The sequence below is a fragment of the Ahaetulla prasina genome, chromosome 1, assembly GCF_028640845.1.
Source record: "Ahaetulla prasina isolate Xishuangbanna chromosome 1, ASM2864084v1, whole genome shotgun sequence".
Taxonomy (NCBI): domain Eukaryota; kingdom Metazoa; phylum Chordata; class Lepidosauria; order Squamata; family Colubridae; genus Ahaetulla; species Ahaetulla prasina.
The window spans coordinates 98,673,668-98,690,465 of NC_080539.1; the positions used below are offsets into that span (position 1 = coordinate 98,673,668).

Here is a 16,798-nt window from a genome sequence, read left to right on the forward strand (position 1 = left end):
TCCAAACCCCTAAGCCCCCGGCCCTCTTTTTGCACCGACACCCACCCTTCCCGCTCTTCGCTACTACTGCTGCGCGGCGAGGGGAGCCTGAGCCTGCCTCTGCCCCCCCCTTCCTTCTCCTCCTCCTCCTCGTGCGGCTGCGAGCCCAGAAGTGACAGCGACGACCGCCTCAACTTCCCACCCCTTTTCACTTAAAGGGATTATAGAACCGGCTGTCCATCATCTCGCCGGGTGCCCACCACAGTTTCTCTCTCTCTCTCTCTCTTCCCGGCGCAGCTGCAATTCCCCGCCGCCCGGTAGTTGCGTTGGCTGCCTGGCTGCCTGCCTGACCGACCGGCCGCCCTGCCTCGCCGGCAATGCTGACCCTCAGCGAGACTCCTGCTCCGGGAGTGTCGCCAGCGGCGCTTCGCGGGGACTTTGCTGCCGCCGGCTGTCACACGCCCCCACAACCATCCTCCTGCAAAGGCTATGCCGGCAGCTGCTGCTGCTACTACTGCTACTGCCGCCGCCTCCTCCTCGCCTCACAACACAGAAAGGCGACCCCACCGTGAAGCGGTGGCGGCGGCAACACCGTCTTCCTCCTTCCCCACCAACCCCAGTGGTAGCTATCGCTGTTGTCTCCTGAAACTGCTGGTAGTGGCAAAGCAGAAGCGACCGAGGCGGAGCATGCGCGGTCCAAGGCCTTCCTGCAAGCACCCGGATGTTGCTGTCTTTTCTTGTTACGCGAGGGGGGGGGGCGGACGTCCTAACGGCCTTCCTAGAAGGCGTGCTGGGGTTTTTTGGGGCGCATTGACTTCTTGGGCGCCCAGGCTTGGAGGGCATTAAAGCCCTTTGAATGCAGCCGCGTGCGCGCCGGGACAAAAGCGCGCCTTGTAAAGGGCTGAGCTGGGGCGCCTGAAGGTCTAGCTTCGGGTGGCTTCCTGGAGAGGCTTGCAAGGGGCTGCAGCCCAGCTCCCGCCTTGCCTCAAGGAAGCGCGGTGGGATGTGCGTCAGAATAAAAATAAAAAATAAAAAAGTGGGGGGCAGGGGAGAGGGTGGTCGGAGGGCAATTCTTTCGCTAGGTTCCCGCCGATCCACGAGTCGTTCGTGCCGATTTCAAAGCATTCTGGTCCGCGTCCGCCCGACGCCAGGGATGGAGGCACACAGAGCCTGGTGATGGGACTGGAGGGGGTATCCCTACTGTTGTGCAAGGCGGCAATAGGGATGTCCCAGGTGAGGACGGAGCGCCAGTGCGCCCTCCGTTCAGGTAGAGGCAGTAAGAGGGAAATTCTGCTGCCTTCTTCAAAAGTTGAAGCGCTCCCGAGATGACTTGGACGGCCCGTGGGGACAAATGATTAAAAGAGACGACGTGGTTTGCTTTTGTTTGTTTGTTTGTTTGTTTACTTCTTTGAAATCGTCGTCTTCTGAAAGAAATAAGGCAGCTGTATTGCAGGAAGGGGTGGAGGGATAAAGGATGGTGCTGATGCTGGTCAAAAGCTTTTTCATTGATGGAGCAGTAAAAGCAGAGTAAGAGGCGGATTAGGACAAGGCAGTCTTGGACAGGAATGACCTCAGCTCAAAATGCCTATAACCACCGAGCTTATGCTTTCCAGAGGGACTTTGGATATTTTTAGATCTGAGAGGTTTGTTCCTGCTTTCCGTTAATTAAAAAAAAACTATACAGGAGATAGCCATAATGGTTTTCTGTTCAGATTTCTGTGATGTATCTTAGAAGTGCCTTCACGTTTCTGGTGAAATTATTAGCTCCGTTTAAGGCCAGCTTATATGGAAACAGTTGTATTTGAACATATTTTTATCCCACCACATCTGAATGGTCTTTTAAATCAAAAGCAAATGTAAAGTGTAAAATAAAATAGGAAAAAATAAATTGCAATCATTAAAACTAATTCAGAAACTTATTTTAATTAAAACAATTGTATTAGTTTTATTTATTTATTTGTGGAGTACGTATTAGATAATATGTATAAGCATGACTTGAATACATAAAATGAATAGAATTAAGGGGAACATCAGGACAGGGACACTGGTTCTCTTATGCACGCCTCTTAGGAATGGGGTGAGGTCAACAGTAGCCAGTCTAAGGTTAAAATTTTGGGGCTTTTGGGATGAAATCACAGAGTCAGGTAGTGCATTCCAGGCATTGACCACTCTGTTGCTGAAGTCATATTTTCTGCAATCGAGTTTGGTGCGGTTTACCTTACGTTTATAGCTATTGTGTGCTCATGTATTGTTGTGGTTGAAGCTGAAGTAGTCATTGACAAGTAGGACATTGTAGCAGATGATTTTAGGAGCTATGCTTAGGTCATACCGAAGGCGGCGTAGTTCTAAATTTTCTAAGCCCAAAATTTCAAGTCTGGTGGCATAAGGTATTTTGTTGTGAGCAGAGGAGTGTAGGACTCTTCTTGTGAAATATTTCTGGACACGTTCAGCTGTATTAATGTCCGATATACAATGCGGGTTCCAGACAGACGAGTTACCTTAAGACTTTTAAGGACCTCTCTTGTATTTCAGACCCAGAAATTTAGCAAGTATTATAAGTGATTATTAAGTCTTTAATCCCATGGAGATTTACTCCAAGGTAAGTGAATGTAGTGTGTTTTGAGCATAATCATAGCAGATTTAAACTTTGCAAGCCCAGCTAAAGTAAATACCAATAAGCATTGTTAGCTTCTTTCTCTCTCTCACTTGGTTGTAGATATCTGAGCTGTTCAGTCATTTTTCATTTCTCAAGCTACAACTAAGTTAACTGTTAAACTGTTGTGTCTTATGAAACTGAATAAACCAGGCCTGTTTTACAACAAAATGGAATGGGATTAAAGGGAAAATATATAGTATTGTATCATGACCTAAAGCTGGTAGCAGCACCTAATCAATGCTAGCTGAACTTGAAAAATAGTATTCAGGATTGAATCAAGAAAATACAGGACTATAGACTGGATTGAGAATTTAAGTAAACATCTAGAAATAAGGCAAATTGATACCTGTAATACTGCCAAGAAAAACTCAGCCATAAGCATGTAATCACCAGGAATCAAAAGTCAGTTTGGTGGAGTTTGATTTTTTCATCCTGATATTGAGGATAATATGAACTGTTCCATTAAAATTTTAGCTATCAGAAGCATTTTTCACTGGTCCATTTAAAAACTAAATTTTTAAAAGTCTGATATAGCAAAGAAAAAGACAAATTCTTCTCCTTGCTTACTCCTTGGTATACATGTGGGAATATACATGTATACCAAAGTGACCCACTTGATTTTGAGCCTAAAGCAGGACTAGAATTCACAGTATCCCTGATTGTAGCCTGGTGCCTTAATTACTACACCAGACTGGCTCCCAGAAATATTTTGCCCCTTCATGTGTTGTACAGCATTAAAATTCTATTCCTACTCCTGTATGCTTAGCCTGTATGAGAGAGATGAGTATTCAGTCTTTTGAACATCAAAGCAAAGTATGTTTGAAGTTAGATCCTATTTATGTTGATTGCTGCAAAACAGACTTAAAAAGCATTAGACTCTTACTTTTGGAGATAACTGAAATTTGGAAGATACATTTTAGAATTTTAAAAACTTAAGACTTTTACATCAAAATCCAGTTTTTGATATACAACTAAGACTGGCCATACATAAATCATCAGTCTGCTGAACCAGTATTCCATTCTTGAGACATCACAAATCATAACATTAAATTACAAAATAAAATAAATGAGTTATTTATATTTTTTCTAAATAATTGTGCCTAATTAGCCCGCAACTTATAAAAAATGACAAACTTTAACATTTAGTATTGAAAAAACATAATTCTCAAATTTTATTTTATTGGCATATTTATGTATTCATTTTACACAATTGTAGGATTAAGGTGGCAAAAGATTCAGATTCAAAAGGGAAAAAGTATGTCAGAGTATGTTGGAATGCTCATAAATCATTTGTTGACAACTTTTTAAAGCAGCTGCATCCTGTGAAAAGATATTTTCTAGATGCCAACTGGACCTGCTTATATGCTCATACTTGATCCAAACTATCTTTTCTCCTTTGAAGATGATATGCTATAAATTCTATGTGATAGTAGCATTAAAGTGCTCAGTTTTGGCAAGGTAATGCCTGTAATACCTATTGTTTTGGGTTTATTATTATGCTTTAGATTTTATACAGTATTATTTTTATGCTTTAAATGTACAAGATTTGGAGAATGTATTTTATCAAAATCTTAGAAATGTAAATAAATAAGCTAATAAATAGTGGTTGTCCGTACTCTACTACATAAGACTATATAAACTACATTTTACAGTATGTAAACCCTGAGATCTGTTTATATTATAGCTTTGGATGTTTGGTCATACCTCAATTGTTGTAGCTTGGAACAACATATTTTTGTTGATTTCTACCCATGCCATCACCAGATTTTTTTTAGAGAGGAGATTTATGTACCAAGCTTATCCATAAATGAAATATATGGTTATAGCAATAAATGAAAATAAATTTAATATGCTTCATGAAATATAAACCTATGCTTTATTAGAATATGTTGCAACTAGGTTTTATATAATGTCTGTAATCAATATGTCATGAAAATGTCAAAAGCAGTATGTTCGTAACCACATTCTGAATATTATGTGCCTTTAAAAATCTAGAAGCCACTGCAGTGAAAGTGGAATATTATTACCTATATGAAGTATTAGAGTCTATGAGATTACTCAAGAATTGTGGGCCTATTGAGGATTATGTGGAAATGGGACAGCAAAGAAGTTAGTATTGCTATGACAAGACCATCACTGCCAGAGTAGAAACACTGAATGTTACTTCCTGGCACTTTGTAGAAGGCAAGAATTTGAGTATGATGCACCTTAGTGTTGTCAGACGAGCTGATAAAGAATATGTCAGACACAGATATTTTTTCTAAGGGGATTTCAGACAATAGAGGAAAGCAGTTGATTAATCAAACTTGATTAATCAAACAACTATAGCTGTCTGCAACTATAGCTGTGACAACAAAAGCCATTCTGTTTGTCTTCAAAGATACAGAATCAGTGTAGAGTCAGATTGCTACATCTATTCTGATTATCAATTGTCACCCACAACAATTTAAGGGAAGCAAGTAGGAAATAATTTCACACTGTGTATTTTAAAAGGACAGTGTTTCATTAAATCCCACATAATTCAAACTAACCTTTCATTCCTGGCATATGGGAAAATTCTTGGAGATCATTGTGTCACTTTCTTCACTATAAAGATGGACGTTGATTTGAGAGACAGGGACAGATAAGCATGGAGAGAAGGTGGCTGAGTGCCTGTTGCCAAAATGAGCCTGAAGGATGATTGGTCTGAGCATTCTAAATCTATGTTATTTTTTTCCTATTTGGTTTTTCATTTATATCACTCTGAACAGTTTAGCATAGCCATGGTATGTCTTTTACCACCCGCACCTGAACATACAGTTGTTTTATAGCAGCTGTGTTCAGAGAGTATGGGCCAGCTAATTCGGAACACAAGATTATGTTTCCTTTTTTTCCTTTTCCCTAATTTATTTCTCATTTTGTGTTTTTCTTCTTCTTCAGGATTTTGGCTTGGTTTCCTTTGCACTGAATTCCCTGAGATTTGTAATTCTATCAGTGTCTGAAGGACTAATTTATTTTTCTGCTTATCCAAATCTTCTTTTGACCATTGCAAGGACTTAATTAATTTCTTTCCTACAGTCTAAAAATGCACAGTGCTGTTTCCTTTTGTTTCATCGAGTTCTAGTTGCTGCTCTGTCTTCTACCACATATCAGTGTTGGCCAGCTTAGAATTAATGAGGACAACTTCTTCCAAAGAATATCTGCTTTTTTTCCTTTTAACCAGTAAAAGAAAATTGTTCTTCCTGTCTCCATCTAGATTTCATATATTGTTTAACATATACTACCACTTTATCCTCACTGCAAATTTTCGATAAACTCACTGTTTAGAAAGAAATAGCAATTGTCTTAACAGGTTATTCTTGTTCCTTTCAGCAGATATTGTCAAATTAATGTGTTCTGCATATTTATACCTAGGCATATGAAGTCTCATTGAACTCAAAGATAAGCTTTTTTTTTAAATAGGTAGGAATAATGCATATACATAATAAAATGGTACCTGTTTGCTAGAATGAAAGATACACATACTGTAAATAATTGAAATTACATTGAACTAAAATAAATTAAATCATGTTTTAATAAATGTAACAAAGAGAAAAAAATACCTGAATTTATAAAGTGACCATAACTAGAAACTTTACATTCCACATTCCCTGAGTTTTTCTGTGCAACAATATAGAAGTACTTTGCTTTTACCATTATCTTCTGTGAGATTTTTTAAAATTCTAACACTTGTTTAATTTTTTGTGATCAACCAGATTAGCTAATTTCAAAATTAGATGATTATTGGTTTTAGAGAGGAATCAGTTGATGCCAGAATAATACCACACCCTTCCATTCTAGACCATGCCTAATTGAATTGTGGATAGAATTCTGGGAGTTGAAGTCTGTGTATCTTCAAATAGCCAAGTTTGAGAGCACTGGCATAAATATGGCTGGATGAGCAGATCTATCCTAAAGGTAGTCAATATATATGGAGAAGTGTTTTAATAAAACACTTGGTTTTTAATAGTGAAATCATGGGTTCAATCACTATCATTTCTAGTAAAAGCAATCTGAAATATTACAAAATATTTTATATTGCAAATCCTTCAAACTAAATTATGATAGTATTCAGACATTAAAATACCAGATGATTTGCTTGGTTTTGTCTTGGCATGTTGCACATATTGCTATGTGTGAAACAGCATTCAAAATAGTAATGTTGCTCTGGAACATCACTGAAATTTATGGCTATGTCTGTTTCAATGGGAAAACGGTTTGATAAAATTATTTTAAAATTTATATATGTGTGTGTGTGTATATGTGTATATATGTAAGTGTGTGTGTATGTATGTATCTATCTATATACATACACACTCATACATACACACACACACAAACTTTTTTAAAGATAAAGTTTATCCCAACAACATACAAAGCAGTAGTAAAAGAAGAAGCCAAATAGTATAGAATGATTATTTTTCCCGCTTGCACATTATAATACATCTGTAATTGTAAGAGGAGATTCCATATTGGCAAGATTGATGTCAGAGTATTTCATTACTACATTTAGAGTAAGAGCAAGTAAACAAACTTAAAAATATGCCAGCCATATTATCTTTTCAATCATCCAGGATAAAAATCTCCTATTTTTGATTGTTGAAGTATACGCCTACTAGATTTGCAAACACTTCAAGAATGCATAGATCCATGTACTGATCAGCTGCATTCAGAAAACCTTACTGCAGCTGGTTGTTTATTATCATGTCTCCCATTTCTTTCGAAGTGATAGGTCTATGCTCAGGATTCAGTATGTAGAGGGTCCTCTATTAAAGTATTTATTCATTTATTTATTTTATTTTATTTTGTCACTCAGTATATATTATAAGCATAAGCAAATAGAAAAGCTTGGATGAATAAGGGAATTGTGTGGACTTCAGAAATGGTGAAGGGGAAACAATAATTATATACACAATTATGTACATAAAAAAAGCTTTTGGATGTGGTAAGATGTAGCTCATATATTTATCTTCTTATTGATTATCTTACATAGCTCATATATTTATCTTCATATATTTATCTTATTGTTGCTGATATATATCTGTGAAGGAGGAACTGGTTGCTATTTATGTTTATATATTGTATTTGTATTTGTTAATTGTTATATGATGAGATCTATTTGTTTATTTTTGTATGCTATTTGCTGCTCAGAGTTACGTTTATTTGAATTGGGTAGCCATATCAATATCAACCTTAAGAACAAACAAGCAAAGCATAGCCTATGTAATACAGGTCCTTGACTTACTATCTGTTTAATGACCATTTGAAATTACAGTGGCACTGAAAAAAGTAACTTACAATTGTTTTTCACTCAACTGATGCAGCATCCCCAGAGTCATGTGATCAGAATTTGGATGCTTAGCAACTAGCATATATTTATGATGGTTGGAGTGAATCCTGAGGTAATGTGAAAACCTTTTCTGACCAGCAGAGTCCATGGGTAAGCCAGATTCACTTAACAACGATGTTACAAACTTAACAACCGCAGTGATTCACTACACAACTGTGGCAGGAAAGATCATAAACTGGAAAATTCAATGAACAACTGTCTTGCTTATCAGTGGAAATTTTGGGCTCAATTGTGGTCATCTGTCAAGGACTACTTGTACTATTGCTTCAGAATTAATTTTTTTTGTTTTATTCATTCAATTTCTATAGCTTCCCAATTCAGCCAGGGGACTTTCCTTTTGAATAGTTCTGCTGTAAGGGATCTTATTTTTTCTTACAGGATTAGCAAGATTAGAAGAGTCTTTCCATTGTGAGCAAGAGGCCAGATCACATATTCTCCAGCTATCCGTAGAGGATGAAATTTTCTCAGAATTGCTATTGTATTCTTCAAGTTCAGGTATATTGAATGATACAAATAAGTAATATTAATCTTTCTCCAGATGTAGAATAGTCATACAAATTTACAATTTTCACACCTGTCTTTTAGTTTACAAAAAAAGGTGGAAGAGCTCTTAGCTCTGAAATATGTTTTGAACTTTAATAAACTCAAACAGCCTAGTGGAGGAACATATATATTTGAAAGATAATAGTCTTTCCCTTTTTATGATTAAGAATGCTAGGTATTAACTTTTTAATATTTTGACTGATCTTCTCTGGTCATATATGAGAGTGAGCAAGTGCTATGCTCTGCAAACTCCATAGGTCACCATTTACAACTAGCTTTTTGAATTCCTTTGAATGCTTAAACTACCATCCACTTGAATACTTTCCGTTTTAAGAAAGCATGTTATGTGACAAATGTTATTTTTGTTGTATTTGAACTGGATAGTTTATGAAATCAGACTAGAGTACATGTTGTCGTCTGAAAATTATCGGGCCTCTGGTGGCTCAGGCTGGTAAGACAGTCTGTTATAAACACAACTGCCTGCAATTACTGCAGGTTCAAGTCCCACCAGGCCCAAGGTTGACTCAGCCTTCCATCCTTTATAAGGTAGGTAAAATGAGGACCCAGATTGTTGGGGGCAATAAGTTGACTTTGTATATAATATACAAATGAATGAAGATTATTGCTAACATAGTGTAAGCTGCCCTGAGTCTTCGGAGAAAGGCGGGATATAAATGCAAATAAAAAAAAATGTTTAGTTCTCCAGATCAGGGGTCTCCAACCTTGGTCCCTTTAAGACTTGTGGACTTCAACTCCCAGAGTTGAAAGCTGGCTTAGGAACTCTGGGAGTTGAACTCTGGGAGTTGAACTCTGGGAGTTGAAGTCCACAAGTCTTAAAGGGACCAAGGTTGGAGACCCTTGCTCCAGATGCTATTGGACTTTAGGTTTCCATCTAACATAATCAGTGATCATGAATCATGGGAGATGTAATCAAGCAATATCTGCAGACAAATGGTTCCCACACTCCTAAAGCAGAAATAGACATACAGGTAGTCCTCAGCTTACAACCATAGTTGAGTCTGGAATTTTGATCATAAGTCATTGCAGTCATAAGTTGAATCACTACATGACCAGACTCAATGTTGTTAAGCGAATCAAGTGATCTGAGGCCCGAATCCAGTTTGTCCAATGGGTGTCTTTTGCTGGAAAATGGCAAGAAAGTCACAAAACACAATCACATGACTTCAGGATGCTGTAACTGGTCATAAATGTAAACCAGTTGCTAAATGCTTGAAATGCAATTACTTGTCTGTGGGGGTGATTTGGCAGTTGTAACTTCAAGGATGGGTTGTAAGTAACTTTCTCAAGTTCATCATAATTTTTGCTGGTTGTTATATGATCAGTTGTAAGTCAGAGACTACATTAGATTTTTTTTTTTGTTTGAGTTGGAATTGTACATACTGGTACAAACAAGTCATAAATACATTACCTGAGAGATAAATACTATCCCAGAGTTTAATAAATCAATAAAACTCAGTTCCATCACTTTAACTACACAATTAAGACTAAGATCTATTTCAACAAACATTCTTCCTACTCTTAAGTATGTTGACATATGCATTAGGTAGCAAGAACAACGTCTTCCTTATTTCCTTTTCCTGCAAACTGAATGTAAGTTACCTATGATGTTTTTGCTTTTTTATTCTCTTCTGTTCTCCTAAAAGCTTTAAACATGGTGTCAATTTTTCAAATAGTCCACCTCTGATAACAAACATATCTATGTAGCTTTGAGAATACCATACAAAATAATCACTAAAATGTTCTAATGTTGAGAACAAAACAACAGCCCTTTATATACAATCAGATGACTGTTTTAATTTAACAGTAAACCTGGTTTACATGGCAAAGAACCCAACAGCTGATCAAACAATAATACAACATGACCATAGTCAATAAACCTAATAATGTATTCACAACTAAGAAACTGTACTAAATCATGTCTACAAAATGGTGACTAATAATAAATAATCTATTCTGATTTATTCAGTCTTCCTTATTAATTCTTTCTGTTGATGACAACTACCCTACTGAGTGAATGAAGCAGTGCTTATCTCTCCAGCTGGTAGAAAGTAGGAATGATGTCACTGTTTGTATATGCTGGTGAGTACTGCAATATAAAACTTACTAGATAGAAATATCATTTGCAGGATGTCTGACATTTTAGATCTTATTACTATTACATCTAGAAGGCAGTTAACATGTTCTTGCTTGAGCTTCTATAGAAATCTGTTGAAAGTAACATCAGAAAAAAAAATAGGAGACCCAAAAGGAACATGATTTTAATGCTAAATTATTTTTTCATGTAAGAGCAGGGATCATTTTTTTTGACTCTGCTGCATATACCTATCATCTTTAAAGGTGTAAATTTCATCTGTGGTCTAGATAACAACTCAAAACAACTTTTTTAAATGATTCTTTTCTTTTAAACGGTAGACAATCCTGCCGAAGGTATGCGACTACCTAATTTTACTTATTTGAGATTTGATTGAATGTATCTTGGGGCAGCAGTAAAGGTCAATTTATTACATTTTAAAAACACCATCTGACTGCACAAAGATGCTTGATGGACCAAGGGTTGTGCAGGCCTGGTTCTATGTTGTGTAATTAATCAAATGATAGCTCAGCTGCCATATTTGAATCTCATTTGAAAAAGCTATAAAGAAAATATCTTTCAGAAGGGACATAAAAGAAGGTTAGTTCAAGAGATAGGATTGGAAATTAAACTATAGAGCTCACAAGTACATTCATTAACTTTAATATATTAACAAAACATTTGTCGTCTAAATGATTGGTATCCGAGAGTACTTCAAAAGTAAAATATAAATTGACAGTGGATAGAAAATACAAGCAAAAACAACTACACTAATGCTTCATACAACTAGCAATTAATTTACTAGGCACAGAAATTCCGCTGTTTTTTTAAAATCAGATTTCATTCAATTTGATAAAAGAAATTGCATCAAAATTTCTTTAAATATCTATTTGTTGTTTCAACTCTCGTTTTTGTGGTTCCTTATGTAATTCTTTCTCAAACCTACTAAGTTCCTCTTTTAAGTTTTCCTGTTGTTGCCTTTTTTGCTTATGTTCCTTAGCCATATATACTATTGCAATTCCTCTCATAAAGGCTTTTGCTGTGTCCCATAGATTTTGGTTGTTTGTGTCTTCTTTCTTATTATCTTGGAAAAATAGGCACATTTGTTCATCCATTTTCAGTTTAAACTCATTTTGATTCAAAATTGTTCTTTTAAAGTCCATCTCTTCGTCATCTTCTGTCCTTTCCATTTAATTTTAATAGGGTTATGGTCTGCCCACAAATTACCGTATTTTTCGGAGTATAAGACGCACCGGGGTATAAGATGCACCTTAATTTTTGGAGAGGAAAATAAGAAAAAAGCTGATTGGCAGGTGGATTGGCCTCCTGGAATATCTCCAATCAGCTGTTCCCAGAGGTGAATTTTAGCAACAAGTTCCTTGGTTGTGAGCTCTGTGCCTTGCTTATTTCTGATAATGTCATACGGGAATTTATATTAAATCAACTAAATTACATGGAATTTAGAGGTACAAGACAAGACTGTCTGTTATCACCACTACTTTTTATATTATCATTACAGATTTTGACTAGAGCAGTTCAAGAAGATAAACAAATTAGAGGTTTAAAAATTAGGAAAGAAATTTTCTAAGTACAGACTTTCGTGGACGACTTTGTCTTCATTATTGAAAAGCCCATGCAATCTGGTGTAAGGCTGGAGTGTATGGGGAGGTAGCAGGCCTAAAGATAAATAAAGACAAAATGAAAATGTTAGTAAAAAATATGACTGAAGTGCCAAAAAAAAAAAGAATTGGAGGAGAAAATAAACATTCAGATAACAATTTTTTTTTAGCTAGCTAGGAATTCAGTTGACCTCAAGATGCATCACACTCAAATAATAAACTAATAAACTAATTGGACAAATCAAAACAGACTTAGAATGGTGGAAAAGTTACAACTCTCCTTGATGGGGAGGATTGCTACTATTAAGATGAACATTTTACCTAAAATATTATTCCTATTCCAATGTATACCACTTTGGCTAAAAAAAGTTTTTTTTTATAAATTTGAATAAAATTGTATCAAAATTTATATGGCAGGGCAAAAAACCAAGAATTAAATTGAAATTACTACAGGATGCAAAAGAAAGAGGGGGATTCGGACTTCTAAATTGGGAAAAATATTACCAAGCAGCAACTTTGGTGTGGGTAAGCGATTGGATACATTTTAAAAATAGAAGATTATTGACACTGGAAGGCCACGATTTACAAATAGGGTGGCATGCTATTCTCCTGGGAGGAGAAGTACAAAGTTCACCAGAGGCACTACATCAGACGGGCACTCTTAGATATCTGGATTAAGACTAAAAGAGGTAATTTATATGGAAGTCCCCAATTGGGTATCAACATTAGAGATGCTTACACATCCAAACTTTACTAAATTAGGAGGGGTTATCACATATAAAGACATATTAAACAACAGAGGGGAATTGAAATCGAGGAATAATTTAAAGGAAGAAGGATTTGAACTAGAATGGTGGGCTTATTTACAAATACAATCTAAATATATGAAGGACAAAAAGGAATGGGGTATAAAAATAGAATCATCAGAATTGGATAAAATTTTACTAAGTACGGAGGGAAAGGCCATAAAGAAGTTATAACACTATTTATTAGAACAAAACATATTTGAACAGCAAGTAAAGGAGACCATGATAATTTGGAGCAAATATTTTGGTTATAGTATTGATTTGAAAAATTGGCAGAATTTATGGGGAAAAAGATAAAAATTATGCTAGCAACCTCATATTAAAAAAATTATATAAGATGTTTTACAGGTGGTACTTCCCACCCACAAGATTGGCAAGAATTAGTAAAAAATACTCTTCAACATGTTGGAAATGTGAGGTGGTCCCAGGGACCTTTTACCATATGTGTTGGGAGTGCCCAAAGGCTAAAAGTTTTTGGCATCAAATAAAGGGTTGGCTGGAAGAAATTTTAACATTAAAAATAGAAGTCAAAGCGGAATTTTCCTTATTAGGAATCACAGAGGGTTAATACAACAAGAATGTGATCTATTTAATATTACATATACTAATACAGCAAAAATAGCTTTTGCTCAAAAATGGAAAAATAAAGAAACCCCTTTGGAAGAAGAAGTGCTAATTAAAATCCTTAATTGTGCAGAAATGGACAGACCTTACTCTGGAGCTCAAGGATAAAAGTGAATCAACGTATTATGAAATCTGGACTAAATTTTACAAATGGTTAGATAAGAGGAAGAATACCAAGATGAAGGTGTAGTGAATGTCTAGAAATGTATATGTCAATGTATCTTAAATTTATAAGTGAGATATGACTATATTGAGCATGGATATAGCTGTTTAGGAGGAACTATTCTGTATACTTAACATGTAAGAAGTTACATAAATATATATAAAGGTCAAGAAGTATATTATCTATTACAGTGATGGCTAACCTTTTTCCTGTCACGTGTCAAAAGCTGGGGGAGCGTGGGGGGTCCTGCGCATGTGTACCCACACCCATAATGCAATCCCACAGGCCACCCCCACATGCGCACGTGACCACCCCACTCCCCTATGCATGTGCACGGGACCCCTGCTTCCACTGCGCATGCATGTGGGACCCCCCCCCATGCAGGATGCCACATCCCACACCACCCATTTTGGGCTTGGCACCCGCCACCAAGAACAACCAGCAATGCTACTTACCTGGAGCTGCGGGGCTGTGCAATGGTTTTCACCCTGCCACTTGTGGCTGGGATTCTGGAAAAGAATCGCACCACCCCCTCTCCAGCCACTGGGAAAAAAGCAGCGTTCCCCCTGCTACTTTCCTGGTGCTGCACAGCAGTTCTCACCCTGCCATTTGTGGCTGGGATTCTGGAGGAGAACCGCCGCCCCCTCTTTGCCCACCAGCGAGAACAAGCAGCACTGCTGCTGCTGCTCTTCTGGGGTGCCTGAGCTGGCCAGGCACTCTGGAACACGGATGCGCGTTGCCGTGGGCTGGAGGGCTGGGCCTGCACTAGAAGCCTGCTTGGGCAGGGAGGGAGGAAAGCCCTGGCCTGCCTGTCCTAGCCGACAGCTGTCTCCCCTAGGAAGCTAATGTCGGGATCCCATCTCCGCATCTTTGGGCACGCGAGCTGTTCTTTGTGTGCATGTGCATGGGGCTTTGCGTGCGCCAGAAATCAGAAGACCAGGTGGCCAGCACGCATGCACACTCCAGAACCCAGAGATCATCTTCCCGGAACATGCATGCACACTGGACAACTGCTCTTTCGGTTTCTAGTGCTCCCGTGTGCGTGACGACCAGCTGGCTGGCATGCTGGAACCTGGAAGAGCAACAGGTGATGGCTCCGTGTGCCCGAGAGATGGCTCTGCATGCCACTTCCGGCACGTGTGCCATAGGTTTACCATCACAGATCTATTAGCTTAAATTTGAGGATAATGTTAGAAACCATTAAATTTGAGGATAGTGATGCGAAACCATGTCCATTGTTTTTTAATTTGGCTTACTAATAAAAAATTGTTAATTAAAAAAAATCTTTAAATATGACATTATTATATTTATTTGGTTAAGAGATTACTAAGGGATGCCTGGGAAAGTCCTGTCTTTCATCATACAGTAATCTTTCCATGTCTGTCTGTCTGTCTGTCAATCTTTATCTATCTATCTATCTATCTATCTATCTATCTATCTATCTATCTATCTATCTATCTATCTATCTGCCTACCTACCTACCTACCTACCTACCTACCTACCTACCTACCTACCTATCTGAAGGCGGTGAACATAACTAATACTTCTGCTTTCTATGTTTTGCACAGCAACTACCCTGTGAGGTGGTTTTGGCTGAGAATGATTGTCCTATCCAGCTGTCTTTCATGCCCAAGGCAGGCCTGCAATTCATAGTCTCCAGCTTTCTATGCTAGCACTTTACTTCTACACCAACTGGCTCTCATATCTCTCAAGCTAGAACATAGTTTCCCAAATGGAGGTGTACATCCATTGGGAAGAAACAGACCGAATTCAGGCAAGGTGTGAAGAACCTTATTACACATAAATTCACCTTTCTCAAAAATTTCATTGTGATATTTTAAATTATTCATTTGTGTTCATTTTGGTGTTTGGATTTGAACAGGAGATTTGTACATCAAGATTACACTAAAGAGAAGTATGATAGCAAAATATTTACAAAACACTTCAAGAATTGTTCCTTTGGTTTTAAAGTGAAAAGTACAGTATATTTCGGAGCACATAACAGTACTGTTATAATGTTATAATTCTTTAAGCCAAATGTCTCTTTTCCAAGAATTGCACTGTAACTATGGAGAACAGCCACCTGATCCTGGGAAAAGAAGCTGCTGCTTTAAGGAGTTGCCAGTAATGCTACATGAGGATTTCAACATACTTTACAGAAGTCAAAGTAGTTTTTTTTTTCAAACAAAATATTTAAAATGAAGTGGAATTGGTTCACTTAAACATATTTTGTGAAAACCTACTATGTTAAAGCATGTATATTTAAAGCAAATTTAATGTGCATATTTCAGTTGAAAAATGTAAAAACAATACCACTTGAATGAAACTGATGCATCTTTATGTTTAACAATGTACAATTTTTGAATAGAAAATAGAAGCTTCTATTTGTTCTGCTCATTTTCTAACTCCAAAACTTTTTATTACTCATAATGCATTTTTTCCCCAAGTTCATACTTTTTTCATTCTACATTATTGCATGATTTTTGATCACTCTCTATTTCTGCTGACCGGGATATATCCTAAAATGTAGTGCCACATGGAAATACCTTGTTGGAAGGAAAGAAGATAACTAATACTTTAGTTTCTGTATCTTTTACTGATTTAGATAGTTGTTTTATAAAACGCTTGTTAGGATAATAATGCTCTCTATAAAATATTAAAAGTACTTATAGGTTGTTACTGACTAAATCCAGTTATTTAAAGTTATGACAGCCTTGGAAAGGATGCTTTATGGTGCATAAAACATTTCTGGTCATTGTAAAATCAGGTAATTAAACATGGTTAAATGAACATACCCCTAATGGCTGCCACAACATTGCATTCATAGTTAATATCTAGTGAATCTAGACTTTCTAGTGTGAAATGTAAAACCTCTCTTATATTATTCATTTTGTGGCTATTGTTTTTATCATCCTATCGTCCCTTATTTTTTTCTGTGTTCAAACTTT

General features: G+C 37.1%; 1 long non-coding RNA gene across 3 annotated transcripts; it reads left to right on the forward strand.

Moving 5' to 3' along the window:
• The first annotated feature begins 1,107 nt into the window (after nt 1–1,107).
• LOC131191666 (uncharacterized) lies at nt 1,108–16,533 on the forward strand. Of its 3 annotated transcripts, none has more exons than XR_009153556.1 (4): nt 1,108–1,212; nt 8,382–8,498; nt 10,534–10,646; nt 11,842–12,668. It is a non-coding gene; the product is annotated as an uncharacterized LOC131191666 (long non-coding RNA). The 3 variants fall into 3 exon arrangements; XR_009153555.1 differs by adding an exon at nt 15,904–16,533 and having other exon boundaries at nt 1,138–8,498; nt 11,842–11,995; XR_009153554.1 differs by having other exon boundaries at nt 1,138–8,498.
• Nucleotides 16,534–16,798: the final 265 nt, after the last annotated feature.